This window comes from Lissotriton helveticus, chromosome 12, assembly GCF_964261635.1.
Source record: "Lissotriton helveticus chromosome 12, aLisHel1.1, whole genome shotgun sequence".
Lineage (NCBI taxonomy): Eukaryota > Metazoa > Chordata > Amphibia > Caudata > Salamandridae > Lissotriton > Lissotriton helveticus.
Genome location: NC_136073.1, coordinates 677460509 through 677476046, shown reverse-complemented (window position 1 = coordinate 677476046; position 15538 = coordinate 677460509). Strand labels below are relative to the sequence as shown.

At 41.4% G+C, this 15538-nt stretch overlaps 1 protein-coding gene and 1 long non-coding RNA gene across 4 annotated transcripts in view; one reads left to right on the top strand and one right to left on the bottom strand.

The window, feature by feature from the left end:
- Positions 1-15538, bottom strand: part of LOC144798450 (uncharacterized) — a 1486395-nt gene that overhangs the window by 1363248 nt on the left and 107609 nt on the right. For both annotated transcript variants that reach the window (XR_013603538.1, XR_013603540.1), the window contains exon 3: positions 14030-14201. This is a non-coding gene — a long non-coding RNA (uncharacterized LOC144798450). The remainder of the gene's footprint in view (positions 1-14029; positions 14202-15538) is intronic.
- The window catches only part of C12H16orf86 (chromosome 12 C16orf86 homolog), a 257140-nt gene that overhangs the window by 233807 nt on the left and 7795 nt on the right, over positions 1-15538 (top strand). The gene's annotated exons all lie outside the window — the stretch shown is intronic.

The following is a 15538-nucleotide window of genomic DNA, read 5'->3' as shown; positions in this document are numbered from 1 at the left end:
TTAATTTCTGGTTCTTTTTTCTCAGCTCTAAATTGTGAACTTCTAAAATCACTCCTCGTTCTCTCATTTTTACGTTCCCCCAACCTGTGATCAAGCTTAACTACTAAATCCTGAAATTCTTTAAAATCTTCAGGCAGATTAACTATATGTGCTAAAGAATCTTTCAAGTCATCCCTAAAGGCCCCTATAAAACAAAGAAACTCTTTTCTCCAGGGGCCAATGTGTCTCGGTTAAAAGTCTATTGAAGGTTGTAATGTATGAAATGAGATCCTTAGTCCCTTGACGAAGATTCAATAACTCATTATCTGAAGCCTGAACTAAAGTATGTTTAGCAAATAAATTGGACATGGCAATTTAAAATTTTTGAAGATTATGAAGCAAAGGGTCATTATTATCAACCAACGGCATGGCCCAATTTGCAGCTACTCCCCCAAGATAGGAAATTATAAATGCTACTTTAGCTGTGTCTGAAGAAAAAAATCTGAGGTTTACACAGAAAATGCAACTGGCATTGACTAAGAAAAGTGGCAAATTTTCCACTATCTCCAGAAAATCTCTCGGGATTAGCCAATGGGACTGAAGCTGGGGTAACTACCGTGACTTGAACTGGTTGACTACCAGACTGATCTACTGAGGAATGTGACTGTTGAGCATCGGTTCCAAATTTAGTTGGCACTAAAACTGGTTTTCTTTCCTTGATAGGATCCCTCCAAACTGAAAACCCTGCCCTGGTTTCATCTAACTCCTGACCAAGAGATCGATTTTCCAATCGCAAATTCTCCATTTCAACATTCAATTTCTGTACCAACTGTGTTAACTGTGGAATATCCATGAGGGTGAGCTTACAACCCAAGAGGAAACGATTTTTGAAAGAGGGCTTCGTCTTCTGTTGAAGAAGTCCTGCGAGTCATTTCTGACGTTTCCTCTTGAAGCTGCAAGCTCCCAACTCCCTCCAGGATCAATCAACACAATCAGGAATATAACTCTGACTGGGCCAACTTTTCCCTAAGGGGAAGTGGAAGAGAAACTAACAACATATAAATAAACACTGGCTTCAGCTGTTGTTTCTCTATAGAGTGCTCCAGGCCGTGATCTTCCTATGGTGGTATTACTTCTTTGGATGCGTTACTCAAGTTTCATGCAACTGTAGTACAAAGTTTCACAATTGGTTACCCATCAAACCAAATTTCCTTACCACAAGAAATAATTAATCATTCCAGAAAATACTGACCATTCATTTAGTGGCCCTTGTTTACACTCTAACTGTAGTTGATCTTGCACTGTCTCTAACACTAGATACCTTTTGAGAAATATTACAAATCAGTAATAGCTAGGTTCTCAATAAGTAAGTTAGTTGGTTAGTCAATATTAATGAACTGAACTTAAACTTTCATGCAAAAGTCATACCTGAGACTTCTGCAAATCTTCAAATCTTGGAAAGTCTGCAGTAGGAAGATAACAATAACAACATCCTACTCCAATTATCAACTGCACATTTGGAACTTTTTCCCAGAAAGTTTTCTGATTGTGAACCTTTTTTTTAGATACCTATTTACATCTTTTTCTTAAAGAAAACTTCACAGAGAATTCACAAATGATAATTGCCTTTGCCAAGGCTTGTTGTCACTTAGTCAGTTTAACAATAATCTCAAATAATGTTCAAATAGATTATTAAATAACAACTCAAGTTATCCTCTTGTCTTGCCTTGCCATGGTTTGTTTTCTAATATCACTGACAACTAACAATTTGCGTTTTACTAAAGGTTTTATAAGTTCTAATTTAAAGAAAAGAACCTTTTCTTTTACACGGAGCTCAAAAGTCCTTCAGTTCGTAATAACAGCTGAAATAAATCTTACTGTCATTTTTCTCACTTAGCAAGGCACACAGGAGACTCGAACCGGCTTCCTTGTGATGTCCATGAAAAAACGATAACTCAGCTGTCAAAACGGAGGAACAACGTCGGGTTTTCACTTCAGAGTTAATCGCGTATCTGCAGTCTTCAAGGAAATTAATTACGGGGCACGGCTGGGGCGAAAAGGGAATTAACTGACAGGGAATGATGAATTTTTGGGTTAAGGAGAGGGTTTTCTGGGGTTTTCAGGCTTCTACAAGTCCGCAGGCTCAAGGAAACAGAAGCGCTCGTTAGAACAGCAACGAGACGAAGCGCTGAGCCGTTGAGTAAGAAGCCCATTTAAAGTCTTCTCCCGGTCACGAGAGCCAGCGCGAGGTGACTTCCATGACGCCTCCAATCTCTAAGAGCAGCGCGAGCCTCTCTCATGACGAGCTCACAATCTTACCCTGCAACAAGCATTGTCAAATGAAAATCTAAAGCTACTATTTACATTAACAGGGAACAAAGGTTGCTTACAGAAAACAATTCCAGTGTCCATTTAATAACAATCAGTTGAGCTTCCTTTTTTCATTGACAATTTACAATTAGAATTTCTCTGAATTAAACAAGACGACCAGTAACACCCCTAACACATAGGAGGGGTCTGTTCTGAGGATGACTTCCTTGACAAAGTGAAGCAAGAACAAGGGTCGGACAGGATGGAACTTATTAAAAAGTCACATGAAACAGTCCAGGTGGGAGATTATTACTATGTAGATTGTGGGTTAGTCCTCCCCTCGACAGCATTGCAAGGACAAGCCCTCACATGGTGTCATTCTCATCCCTTGGTTGGTCATCCAGGTTACAAAAAGACCCTAGAATCATTGAAGAGGTATTTTTGGTGGCCAGGAATGGGAAAGGACACGGAGAGGTACATACAAACCTGTCATGTGTGTGCTCAGAGTAAGGTATCACATCAAAGCCCTGTGGGATTGTTAAGGCCTTTACCAACTCCTCCGGGACCCTGGCACACTGTATCCCTGGACTTTATCGTTGAATTACCTGTCACGACAAAGGGGCACAACACACTTCTAGTGGTAGTGGATACCTTTACTAAATGAGCTCACTTCATACCTTTGACTGGGCTACCTACAGCCAAGACCATGGCCTCTGTGTTTATGAGACAAATAGTTAGATTGCATGGTCTGCCTTCAGTATTGATCTCAGACAGAGGGTCCCAATTTGTGTCTCGATTTTGGAAGGGTATATGTGCTCTTCTGTCTGTTGATGTACGTCTCTCATCTAGCCACCACCCACAGACAGATGGTCAGATGGAGAGGGTGAATCAATGTTTTGAGCAGTATATCAGATGTCAGGCTCTGCAGTCGTTAACTGAATGGGATGAGTTGGTTTGGTTGGCCGAAATGGCATATAACAACAGTCATCCCACATCCACTAATTTCACACCTTTCTTTTGTACGTATGGTTACCATCCTCGAATCCTCCCTGGTTCTCCCTCACCTTGCACAACCCCCGCAGCTAGTGAACTAGTACAAGACCTCCAACGCAACCATAAGCTTGCACAAGATCATTTGGAACAGGCCAAGAAAAGGTATAAAGAGGGAGCAGATTCACACAGACGACAGGAACCTTCTTACAACGAAGGGGATGAGGTTTGGTTATCTTCAAAACACATCAGTTTGAGAGGGACATGTACATTTAAGCCTAGGGACATTGAACCTTATAAGATCGCAAAGGTCATAAATCCGGTGGCCATGAAACTTGCGCTCCCCCCTACGATGAGAATCCATCCTGTTTTTCATGTTTCCTTACTGAAGCCTGTGGCACCAGGGACTGTTTTACCGTCCACTCCTCCACCACTGGAGGTGGATGATGAGTTGGAATATGAGGTTGAGGCCATCATAGATTCTAGACGAGTCAGGAAAAGATTGCAGTATCTCATACATTGGAAGGGGTATGGTGTGGAAGACAGGACCTGGGAACCAGCTAGTCAGGTACACTCACCCACATTAGTGAAGCAGTTTCACAGACAACATCCCCATAAGCCTAATCCTGTGGGGGGATCCGTAGGGGGGATGTACTGTCACACCTGCCTAGCCTCCGTGGAACCAAAGGAAGAACTACAGAGACCGATCCAAAATGGCCTCCTCATACTGCGCATGCGCGGGGGGTGCGAGCCGGAACTTAAGCTTGCTTCCCCGGGCGCTCAGCGCTTTGCGCTCTAGTTTCTTCTCGACTGAGTTGTCACTTCCGCTAGGCCCTTTCCGGTTACACGCCCTCGTCTCTTCTTGGACTCACGTCCTTGATCCTAGGCACGGCTTTCCTTTGCTGTGCACTTTGTTTATTTGTTTATTAGTTGCGTCCTGGCTCAGGGTCACGGTATCATTACCGTACCTATCAACCGGGCTTCCAAGCGGCTATTTCTGTATCTTAAGGCCGCTTCCCAGATTCTTTTTGGTGAAGCTCATTCCCTTCCTGTTCACCTTCCGTCGAGAGTTGTCATTCGGTACATTCTCCTCAGAGGTAACACGGAAGGATTCTGCAGCATTTCCAGTAGACCCACGTGTCCTTTTTAACTTGGGTGCTACTTCTCATTTGTCCCCTCGCTTAGTGCCGGCTATCTTACCCCGGTGTCTCTGTGGTGTTCTTCGCCCTGTTTCTTGCGGACTCGTCATTGGGCCGGACTATGGTCCCGCCGAACGGCCGGTATTTGCAGATTCAGTGGTGAGGAGTGTTGCGGGGCATTGTGGGCTTTGAGGTCCGCCTAGCGATATTCCCTTTTTCCCCTTTACTTATCATATTATTTGTTCGTTCTCTGGACTTCCCGGATTCTGGCATTCATCACAGTACAGGGACAAGAAGAACCGGTAAAGCGCTTGTAGCGCACTATATTTACATCGTGTTCTTATTATATATTCTATTGGTGTTTATGTATGTATTTCTGGCCCTCTAGGCAAATACTTCTGTGATCCTGATCTTTTTACCACACAAGACCTTTTTTCCCCAGAGGTGTTTCTAGTTAGGTAAGAAGTACCCTCATATCGCTATATAGGTCCAGACCAGTGTTATACCAGAGGTAATATCTCACATCCCTCTATTCTAGGCCATATTGGATATCCATAGTTTCACGGTCACATGTGGGGTTCCAGAAGATGGCCTAGTTGCTTTTATTGACTCCCTCTTGTGCTCTCAGGTAAAGGTGGTTTATGTATTGACATTGGGGACTTGTGGGATGACTGTTGTTGTATTAACCCATTATTCCTTGTAGCTTCATCTTCCGAAAGAAGCAAGAAGAGAGCAGTGTCCGAAGAGTCCAGTGTTTTGTCTCCCCCTACTTTCCTTGTTTTGTTCCCTCCTTTCCCTCCATGGCACCCTTGTGTCCTAGTGTTTGATAGGCACAGGTGGTGTAGGGGGGAAGGGTTGGGGTTATCGTCGGCTCCTGGCACTCCTGCGGAAACCACATCTAGATCCTTACACGTAGCGCGTATCCATTGCGTAGTATATTCAGCACCCAGCGATCTCTTGTGATGCTGACCCACTCTGCCAGATGTTGTGAAGCACTTCCTACCACTGGAGTGGGCAACGGCGGTAGAGGAAGCCACTGCTCATGACTTTCCTCCTGCTCTCGCCGTGGTAGAGGACTGCTGTTGGTGACCACCTCTACCTCTGTTGGACTTTCCTCCTTGAAACTGGGTTTTCCCTTGGTTCTTGTTCTGGGACCACTGAGGGGTTTGAGCCCTCTGTTGAGGCCCCTTGCGCTGGTTGGATTTGTAGCGGGGCTTAAATTCCTTCTTTTTCTCCAACCCGACCGCCTTGACAGTGTCCAACTCGGTTTTCATCCTACTCATTTCTTCAGCCACGTGCATCCTGAAGAGAGAAGAGCCAGAGAACGGGAGGTTCAAGATTCTCTGCTGTGCATCTGGCTTTAGTCCAGTCAATCTTAACCAGGATGACCTCCTGGCGCATATTCCATGCGCGTAAGAGTGAGCTGATAGCACCGCACCATCTGCCGCTGTGCTTATCATTTGATTAGCCACCAAAGAACCCTCCGTGACTATTTCGTCGAAATCCTTTTGGTCTTCCTTTGGGAGTTTGGTTTTGAAACGCTCCAAAGAGTCCCAGAGAGCTCTGTAATAACGGCCAAGCAACGCAGCCGCGCTGGAGACCTTAAGGGATGCAGCAGCACAAGTGCAGGCCCTGCGACCCCACGAGTCCTGGGACCTGTTCTCTTTGTCTGGTGGAAGAGAAGAAGTGGCTGATACAGCATGTGTCTTCTTTGCTGCCGCCATGATGACTGAGTCTGCAGGAGGATCCGCCCTGACGAAGACAGGATCCGAGGTAGCCGGCTTATATTTCTTTAAGAGGCGAGCCGGCAACGCTTTGATGGTTGCTGGAGATAAAAAAGTGCCCATGACCGGGTCAAGGATCCCAGGAACCAATGGAAACAATGTCCGAGATGCAGTCTTCTGATGGAGAGTCTCGAAATTCACTGTTGTTGTGACTTGTGGGACAGACATCTCAATATTGAGCTTCTGAGCATCTCTCTGCAGAACCTCATGGTATGTGTAAATGTCATCTATGGGAGAGACCCTGGAAATCGGGCTGTCCGATAGTGTGGGAGAGTAATCCCTCCTGGAGGACTGGGTAGAGGAAGTCGAGGAAGTAGATGGTGTTCTCCTACTTCGCCGGTGTGCACTGCGCCTCCTTTCCTGTGATCTGACTGCGCGTTCTTCATGCCTCGGAGAACGCGATCTATAGTGCCTTCTCTCAGGGGACCTCTCGTGCCTGTGCCTGGGAGAGCTCACTCTGTCCACTTCGTCCACCAGTCTCTGAAGAGGAGATCTATGAACCGGACTGGCATACTCCTGCATACGCCTTGTTGCCCCAGTGTCCTGCTAGTGACTTAAGGGCAGCTGCCATCTAGGGGACAACTGAACAGCTGCAAGGGTCTCCTTTAGCCTTGAAGGAGACTTGCGGACATGGGCAGCAGCTTCCGGAGTGGCCGACCTTGAAGAAGCCCTCCTGGAAGAATGAGAGGACGAATGGCGCGAGGCTGACTCCGTCACCAGGACCACGATCCATCCCCAGACCTCACCGAGGCCTGTCTCGACGTCGTCGATCTAGGTTCCTGCTGTCTGCTTGACGTCGAACGCCGTCTCGACTGTGACCGGTGCCGATGAGAAGCAGGTGAGTGCTGTCTCGACGTCGAACGGCGATGAGAAGCCGACGACGGAGGGTCTCTGTCTCTCGACGCCGAGCGTCGTCTAGACGACGGCAGTGCTGCGTCCAATCTTGACGTCGAAGGCCTGCGAGACGACGGCGCAGGGGGTTTTCTCTCACTCGACGCCGAACGCCGTCGAGACGACGACGGAGACCTCATTCTCGATGCCGATCGTCGCCGAGTTGACGACGGCAGAGGGGTCTTTGCTCTCGACGTCGATCACTGAAGGGACTGCGATGACAGAAGTGAGCCTGCCCTCGACGCTGAACGCCCTGCCGACGCTGGCGGAGGGTCTTCGCTCCTCGACGCCAATCGTCGCAGAGTTGACGACGGCGGAGGGGTTTTGTTCCTTGACGCCGATCGTCGCCAGGTTGACGACGGCGGAGGGGTGAAACTCCTCGACGCCGATCGTCGCCGAGATGACGACGCCAGAGGGTCTCTGCTCCTCGACGACGATCGTCGCCGGGTTGACGACGGCGGAGGGTCTCTGGTCCTCGACGCCGATCGTCGCCGGGTGGACGACGGTGGAGGAGTCTTGTCCGTCGGCGCCGATCGTCGCCGGGTTGACGACGGCGGAGGATCCCGAATCTTCGACATCGACGACGTACCTTTTCTCGACGGCGAGCCCGCTGTCGAAGGTCTTTTCTGAGATAAATGACCCACCTGAAGATCTTTTCTCAGCGCCGAGCCCGACGCTGAAGCCGAAGGACGCAAGGACTTGTTTCTAGAAGGTGTTCTAGACCTCTTGGATCCCTTCCTTACCAGAGGCCTTCCTCTAGATGATTTACCTGCCAGTCCATACAGGCGAATTCTTTCCCTGTCCTTTAATGTTCTACTGGACAGGTTCTGGCAGAGAGGGCAGGTCTTAGGATCATGATTCTTAGGTAGACAAAGAATACAGACCTCATGAGCGTCTGTTTTGGCCTTCTTTTTACCACAAGAAGGGCAAGAGTCAAGAAGAGATGGCATTTTAGGTTGCTAAAAATGCCCAAACCTGTCAAAAAAAGACAGCTTCTTACTTCTACAGATGAAAAACATCGAAGTAAGGAATAAAAGTTGTAAAAATTGAAGAGATTTTCTGACAGAAATCAGAAAAGAGTGGAGCTGTGTTGCCAGGACCCTTCCTGAAGAAGCCAGAAAGAACAACTGACCTAACTGTCACCCCTGAGGCATGATGGGTAGCTGGGGTTCAGGAGTGCCTTAAAGGCACGGTGTCAGTTTATTGCTATGCAGCTACAGGTTAGCTTTTCAGTATTTTTAGACTGTGTGTTTGCAATGCAGCCTGGGAGCTTCCTATGCTTTCAGTGATTTCTGAGAATTTCTACTCTTTTCTGAGCATTAAAACAGTTTCTAAACAAATTTTGTTGTTGTTTCTCCTGTTTCTAATGCATGTTTTTCATTTATGGTGGAAATTCCTTACAGCATGATTCAGCTCTGGTGTTTATTAGGCTGCAATTGCTTATTTTTATATATATATATGGATATATATATGTGGGGCACATATAATATAGTGTTTCCGGGGTCCCGTGCATGGGCGGGAATATTCTAATGCTTATGACTACTGATGAGGATCCCCTGGAAGAGGACTAGCCTTCAAAGTGCATATACATTACAAGACCACTCTGTGTAAGGTAAACATTTCAATGGCTCAATGATGAATTCAGGTTAATATGACTCCCAATTTTGAGCGATTAAGGACATCATAAAGTCTCGATTTGAGCGATGCAATAACCATAAAGGGAAAGAGTGCAAATCTAAACTTCACTATCAAAATTCAAAGACAATAAAAACATTAATAAAATTACATAATAAATAGTGAGTAATGGGGCAATTAATCAAATCTTGATCTTTTAGACGACCAAACTGCTCGTAAAAAAGGATAGGACTGTGAAGATAACATGATCTGTTAGAAGCATCTGCAGATACATCAAGGCTGGCCTAACTTGATTAAAATTCTTGAATTTCAGCAAAGGGATTCAAAATTGCTTCCTCGACCAGCTATAATAAGAACAAAACATGATAAAATGCAGCATATCCTGCAGAGACAAATTGTTGCAGTCGAAGGGTACTCTTGCCTCAGGCCATGCCCACCCCGGAGGGGAAGCAAAAAAATGGTGCAATCGGTTGAACCTGAATCAGGCCGGTAAAAACCGTGCTGTGAGCAGACCATAGGAGGATACGGCCCCCAACCTCTGTACAGAGTTTAGCAGCATTTGACTTAAGTTTTCTGGAGCTCTAGGTTCTCTCTCTCTAGGTGTGAACGTTCCAAGAACAGCCTTTTGACACACCGTAGTTCCCGCTCCAAGAGAGAGTGGAGGGATCATCAAAAATATCTGACCTACCAATATAATAAATAGCTGCTTTAACATGGGCTATCAAAGATATTCTGTGTGACCGATCAAGAGCCAAACAGTCCGCTACAATCATTTGATTTAACAACAATTCTGCTCTGCTCAAAATCTTAATCCTAAAACAACAAAATAGATGCCAGTACCGTGAACACTACTAAACAGAACTAAATTGTTTCGCACAGAGAATTAAACTGAGTGTGAAAAACACTATTTTTTAGAATTGATCACTGTTTACTTATCATATACATTTTTTTGAAACTTTTGTTGGTTATTATTCACCAAAAATACACAGAGAAAATTACAAAGCAAACATTACATACAACAGTTTTGGTAAAAATGACATTAGCCTAAAAATTATGCATAAATGACAAAACAATCAGTCAGACGTGGTTGATCAACATCAGCATTCCATTCTCGCACTCACACACAACACAAACATACAATTCAATATTTACAATTCCAATGTCAAAAATTAGGAATTTAAATGTACACCAAAGAAACTTGTTTGTTACACTCGGAAGTTATTAAAGAATATCATGAGCACAATTTAGTGGATAGAGATCTTATGGTGTAAACACACGGTCTACGCGTTTCGAACCCCTGACGGGTTGGGGGGTTCTCATCAGGACCACATAACTTTGCAACAAGTGGTGTGTAATAATTACTCAGTAACCGGACGTTGACAATTTACAGTTGCACAACGAAACTGTGTGTTATTTGTTATTGCTCTGCGTGGGGTGGATTGCCAGGATTGGATCATGGACTTGTGAGTTGTTGTCAATCCGCCGTGTAAAATTTGAAGATCCAGGGCGAAGTCGGGGACCTTCAAGGAGTTAGCAGTCTCCAGTCTCCTTGTCCGCGTGTAACTCGCAGACAATCCGCTTTCCGACTGGCGTCCTGTTCACCAAAGCATCTGCAGATGGATCACTGAAATAATATCGAGTGACAAAATATCGACCTTCAAAAATATCGTTGACAAAATATAGACTGTCAAAATATCGACTTTCTATGTACAAACAGGTAAGTACAAAAATATCGAGTTTTAAATATCGTTTACAAAAATATAGTTGTAAAAAATATCGACTTTAATAAAAACAATGTTTAATTACATTAATATAAAAAATTAATTAATAAAATATACTTAACAATACTTAAAATAACTTTTAATAATTAAATAATTAATGAAAGTAAAAAAATAATATTTTGTTATTCATATTTCTTAAAACATATATATATATAGTAACAAAATTTAATTAAATAATAGCCAATATTATTAACGTACAAATACAAAAGAGTAAAAATTACTATTCCCACTCCAGTGGGTGCAACAGTAGGGAAAACGTTGGATAGCGTAGGGGTTAAAATTACTATTCCCACTCCAAAGAGTGCAACAGTGGATATATGACGTTACAACGCAACTTTTACAACGCACTATCATTACAACGAAATTTTTACAACGCAACAACTATTACAACGCATGTTTTTACAACGCATGTTTTTACAACGCAGATACCTTTACAACGCATACCATTACAACGTAAGTATTGGTAAGTATATAATAATTTTTTTTAATTTAAATTATTTAAAATTAATTTAATATATTTTAATTTAATTTAATTTCATTAAATTAATTTAATGTAAATTTAATTTTACTGTATTTTTACACTGTACCCCTGTACCCCAAAAACCCAAAACTGACCCTGAACCCTAAAAAAACCCTTTACCCAAAAACCCCAAACTGACCCTGAACCCTAAAAATACCCCTTTACCCAAAAACTAAAAACACCCTGAACCCTAAAAATACCCCTTTACCCAAAAACTAAAAACTGACCCTGAACCCTAAAAATACCACTTTACCCAAAAACTAAAAACTGACCCTGAACCCTAAAAATACCCCTTTACCCAAAAACTAAAAACTGACCCTGAACCCTAAAAATACCCCTTTACCCAAAAACTAAAAACTGACCCTGAACCCTAAAAATACCCCTTTACCCAAAAACCAAAAACTGACCCTGAACCCTAAAAATACCCCTTTACCCAAAAACTAAAAACTGACCCTGAACCCTAAAAATACCCCTTTACCCAAAAATTACAAAAATGTACATTAAAAAAATTATTATATACTTACCAATACTTACGTTGTAATGGTATGCGTTGTAAAGGTATCTGCGTTGTAAAAACATGCGTTGTAAAAACATGCGTTGTAATAGTTTTTGCGTTGTAAAAGTTTCGTTGTAATGGTAGTGCGTTGTAAAGGATGTTTCCCGCAACAGTAGGGAAAGCGTTGGATAGAGTAAGGGTTAAAATTACTATTCCCACTCCAAAGGGTGCAACAGTAGGGAAAGCGTAGGATAGCGTAGGGGTTAAAATTACTATTCCCACTCCAGTGGGTGCAACAGTAGGGAAAGCGTTGGATAGCGTAAGGGTTAAAATTACTATTCCCACTCCAGTGGGTGCAACATTAGAGAAAGTAAATACTTCATATATTAATAAATAAATTACAAAATAATATCAATATAAATTTATTTTAAAATGATTAACTATTTAATATAACCTAATAATTAATATATTAAAATTACTAATTAACTATAAATATTTCAATTAGTTACCTATTATACTAATTTAAAACTAATTACCAATTATTTATTTGATAATTAAAAATTAATTTACAATTATTTTATATTAAATACAATTAAATAAATGTTATTATTTCATTAATTATTATTAAATTACTTCCCACTCTATTCCCCTATAAACCCACAACCCGCTACATGAAATAAATAATTTAATTTAACATAATTAGCAATTAATCAATTAAATTAAATTAATTACCAATTAAATTTTAATTAATTAACAAATATTTTTTAATTAACAATTAATTAAATATTACTACCAATTGATAAATTTACATATTTAATTAATTATAAATAAATTACTTCCCACCCTATTCCCCTATAAACCCACAACCCGCTACAGGAAATAAATTATTTAAATTTACATAATTAGCAATTAATCAATTAAATTAAATTAATTACCAATTACATTTTAAATAATTAACAAATATTATTTAATTACCAATTAATTAAATAGTACTACCAATTAATAAATTTACATATTTAATTAATTATAATTAAATTACTTCCCACCCTATTCCCCTATAAACCCACAACCCGCTACAGAATAAAATTACACAATAATTAAAAGAAATCATTAATTAAAAATAATTATAACATAAAATGACACTTTTCACACATATTATAACATGAAAAAACACTATAAATAATTAAATATTATTTAAAAAACGATATTTTTTACTATCTACATTATATACTTGGATATTTTCACTTTCTATATTATTTACAGTCGATATTACTTCACTTACCTTAAAAACGATATTTTGGCTGTCTATATTCTGTCCTGTCGATATTTTGTCCAAACGATATTTCAAACTCGATATTCTGTCCAAACGATATTTTGGAGTCGATATTATGTCTGTGCACCTCTGCAGATACATCAAGGCTGGCCTAACTTGATTAAAATTCTTGAATTTCAGCAAAGGGATTCAAAATTGCTTCCTCGACCAGCTATAATAAGAACAAAACATGATAAAATGCAGCATATCCTGCAGAGACAAATTGTTGCAGTCGAAGGGTACTCTTGCCTCAGGCCATGTCCACCCCGGAGGGGAAGCAAAAAAATGGTGCAATCGGTTGAACCTGAATCAGGCCGGTAAAAACCGTGCTGTGAGCAGACCATAGGAGGATACGGCCCCCAACCTCTGTACAGAGTTTAGCAGCATTTGACTTAAGTTTTCTGGAGCTCTAGGTTCTCTCTCTCTAGGTGTGAACGTTCCAAGAACAGCCTTTTGACACACCGTAGTTCCCGCTCCAAGAGAGAGTGGAGGGATCATCAAAAATATCTGACCTACCAATATGATAAATAGCTGCTTTAACATGGGCTATCAAAGATATTCTGTGTGACCGATCAAGAGCCAAACAGTCCGCTACAATCATTTGATTTAACAACAATTCTGCTCTGCTCAAAATCTTAATCCAACACAGGAGCAGACTAAGGGATGTCAAATTTGACACGTGGACCAACCAAAGCTCTGCCTTTACACTGAAAGCTGGAGTAGAGTGTGGAACCTGTACCAATCTGCGAAAAAAAAAATTCTTGGCGGATTGGATATGGTCCAGCTTGGTATACCCCCATATGTCACTACCGTATCATAGCTGGGAGATGCACTTACCCTGATACATTTTTAACAGGTTCCTTGGCCAACCCTCTGTGCTAAAATAAAAACCTCCCGTAGATCTGAGAACCTCAGCTCTTTTTCCCTCCACCAGAGGATTCCAACAAATGTTAGCATCAAATAGGACCCCCAAGTAAGGGAACGCCTTAACTTTTCCCAAAATAAAATTAGCGACCTTAAAAATCTTGCTCTTGGTTGACTTGAAAAATACTTATCATTGCTTTAGGTTTTCAAAAGGTTAACAAGTATTTACCTAGCATTAGGCTAGAGGCAAATCTACTACAAGTTTTCAGTTTGAGAACATGGCCAGTGCTGAAATCTACAAATGAGCCATCTGGAGTGCTTTACCTACCTTCAGAAAACACTATCTTGTTTCAGAGTCCACGGCTGAATCTCAACATTTGTCAGGTCTCTCTGAGGAACATCCTGGGTTAAAGTATGCTTTATTCATTTTCCTTCCAAGTCAATTTGAAGTGATTGGCTTGCTGTACTATTCATTTGCTTATGGTGATTAACAAGAGTCCCTAGAAGAGAAGAAAATATTGCTTATCTGAAATTCTATCCTGGTTTTCTGTCTTGCAAATCTCTATTGAAATCATAAACAACATTCTATAGTGGATAGAATAATGAACTTTATAACATTCTGAACAATATCTTGCACCTGTACAAAAGGACATGAAAGAAATTACGCTAACAGGGCATGATGCGGCACTTGAGGATTGGCGTCTCCATTAAAAGAGTGTCACTTTTCATGCTGTGTAATGCTGCAATCGTTTGCTACTTTGCCCACAATTTCTTAAATTTTTCTTTTGAAAAAGGTTAGTGAAAGTGTTTTTCAGGGTTACTTTGTATATTCTGGTGATTTTTTTCTTGATTAAATTGGCTTCTGAACCAAATTTACAGGCTTACAAAAGTGTATGTTTATGTTTAAAATGTACTTTACTAAAGAAAAGTCTATGCATGTGTATATTTTTATAAAAAGAAAGTGCTGTGGGATCATATGTGTGGACAAGATTATTCAGAGCTTTATTTATTTCAATGTAGAGTTCCCTGAAGGAGAGATAACATTACTGGTAAGAAACTATCTGTTCTTCTTTCTCACCAGAGTTGGTGCAACTAAGAGTCTTACCCGTGAATAACATCATAGATGATATGCTTATCTTTCCTGCTATGCAGGGATGCCTATAGGCATGTAAGGGTCTCTGTTGGTTATAAAACAAAATTTGGCATCGTCAACCAAAGACTGGTTGTCAGAAGAAACAACACATTAACAGATTTAGTGATGATGCTATCACTCTTCTTCAACTTTAACAACACAATCTAAGCAGAAGAGTGCACACCATGATGCAAGTGGAAAAGTATGGGTTTCCAATATGATCACTTAAACAGCAGCCTTTTCCCAAACTTCACTAACTAAATCCAACAGATCATTATGGAGCCTATAGAAATCTGGCAGATTACACTTATAGAAAATCTGCTAAACATATTTGTTTATGTTTATAAACATCATACAAAGTGACAATATAATATGATAATTTAACATAGATCGCAGTAGAAACAGAGCTAACTAGAAATAATATGTTAACCAGGTCATAAAATCACTGCAAGAGATTTAAGGCTACAGTTGGACTTGTATCAATTCTTCCATCCATCCTATTCGACTAGAATGAAGTGATCCGCCAGTCTTGTAGTGGGGCAGCAGTGGGAATTTTCCAACTGCCACATCATGACCTTGGAGGTCGTGCCATCGTGGGACCACCAATTCTGCCAGGGAACTGAAGTTCCCTGGTGGTGGTGCTGTGGGCTTGATGCAGTAATATGCTTGTCAGGACCGCCAGAGTCCCGCCAAGCATAGAGGTCT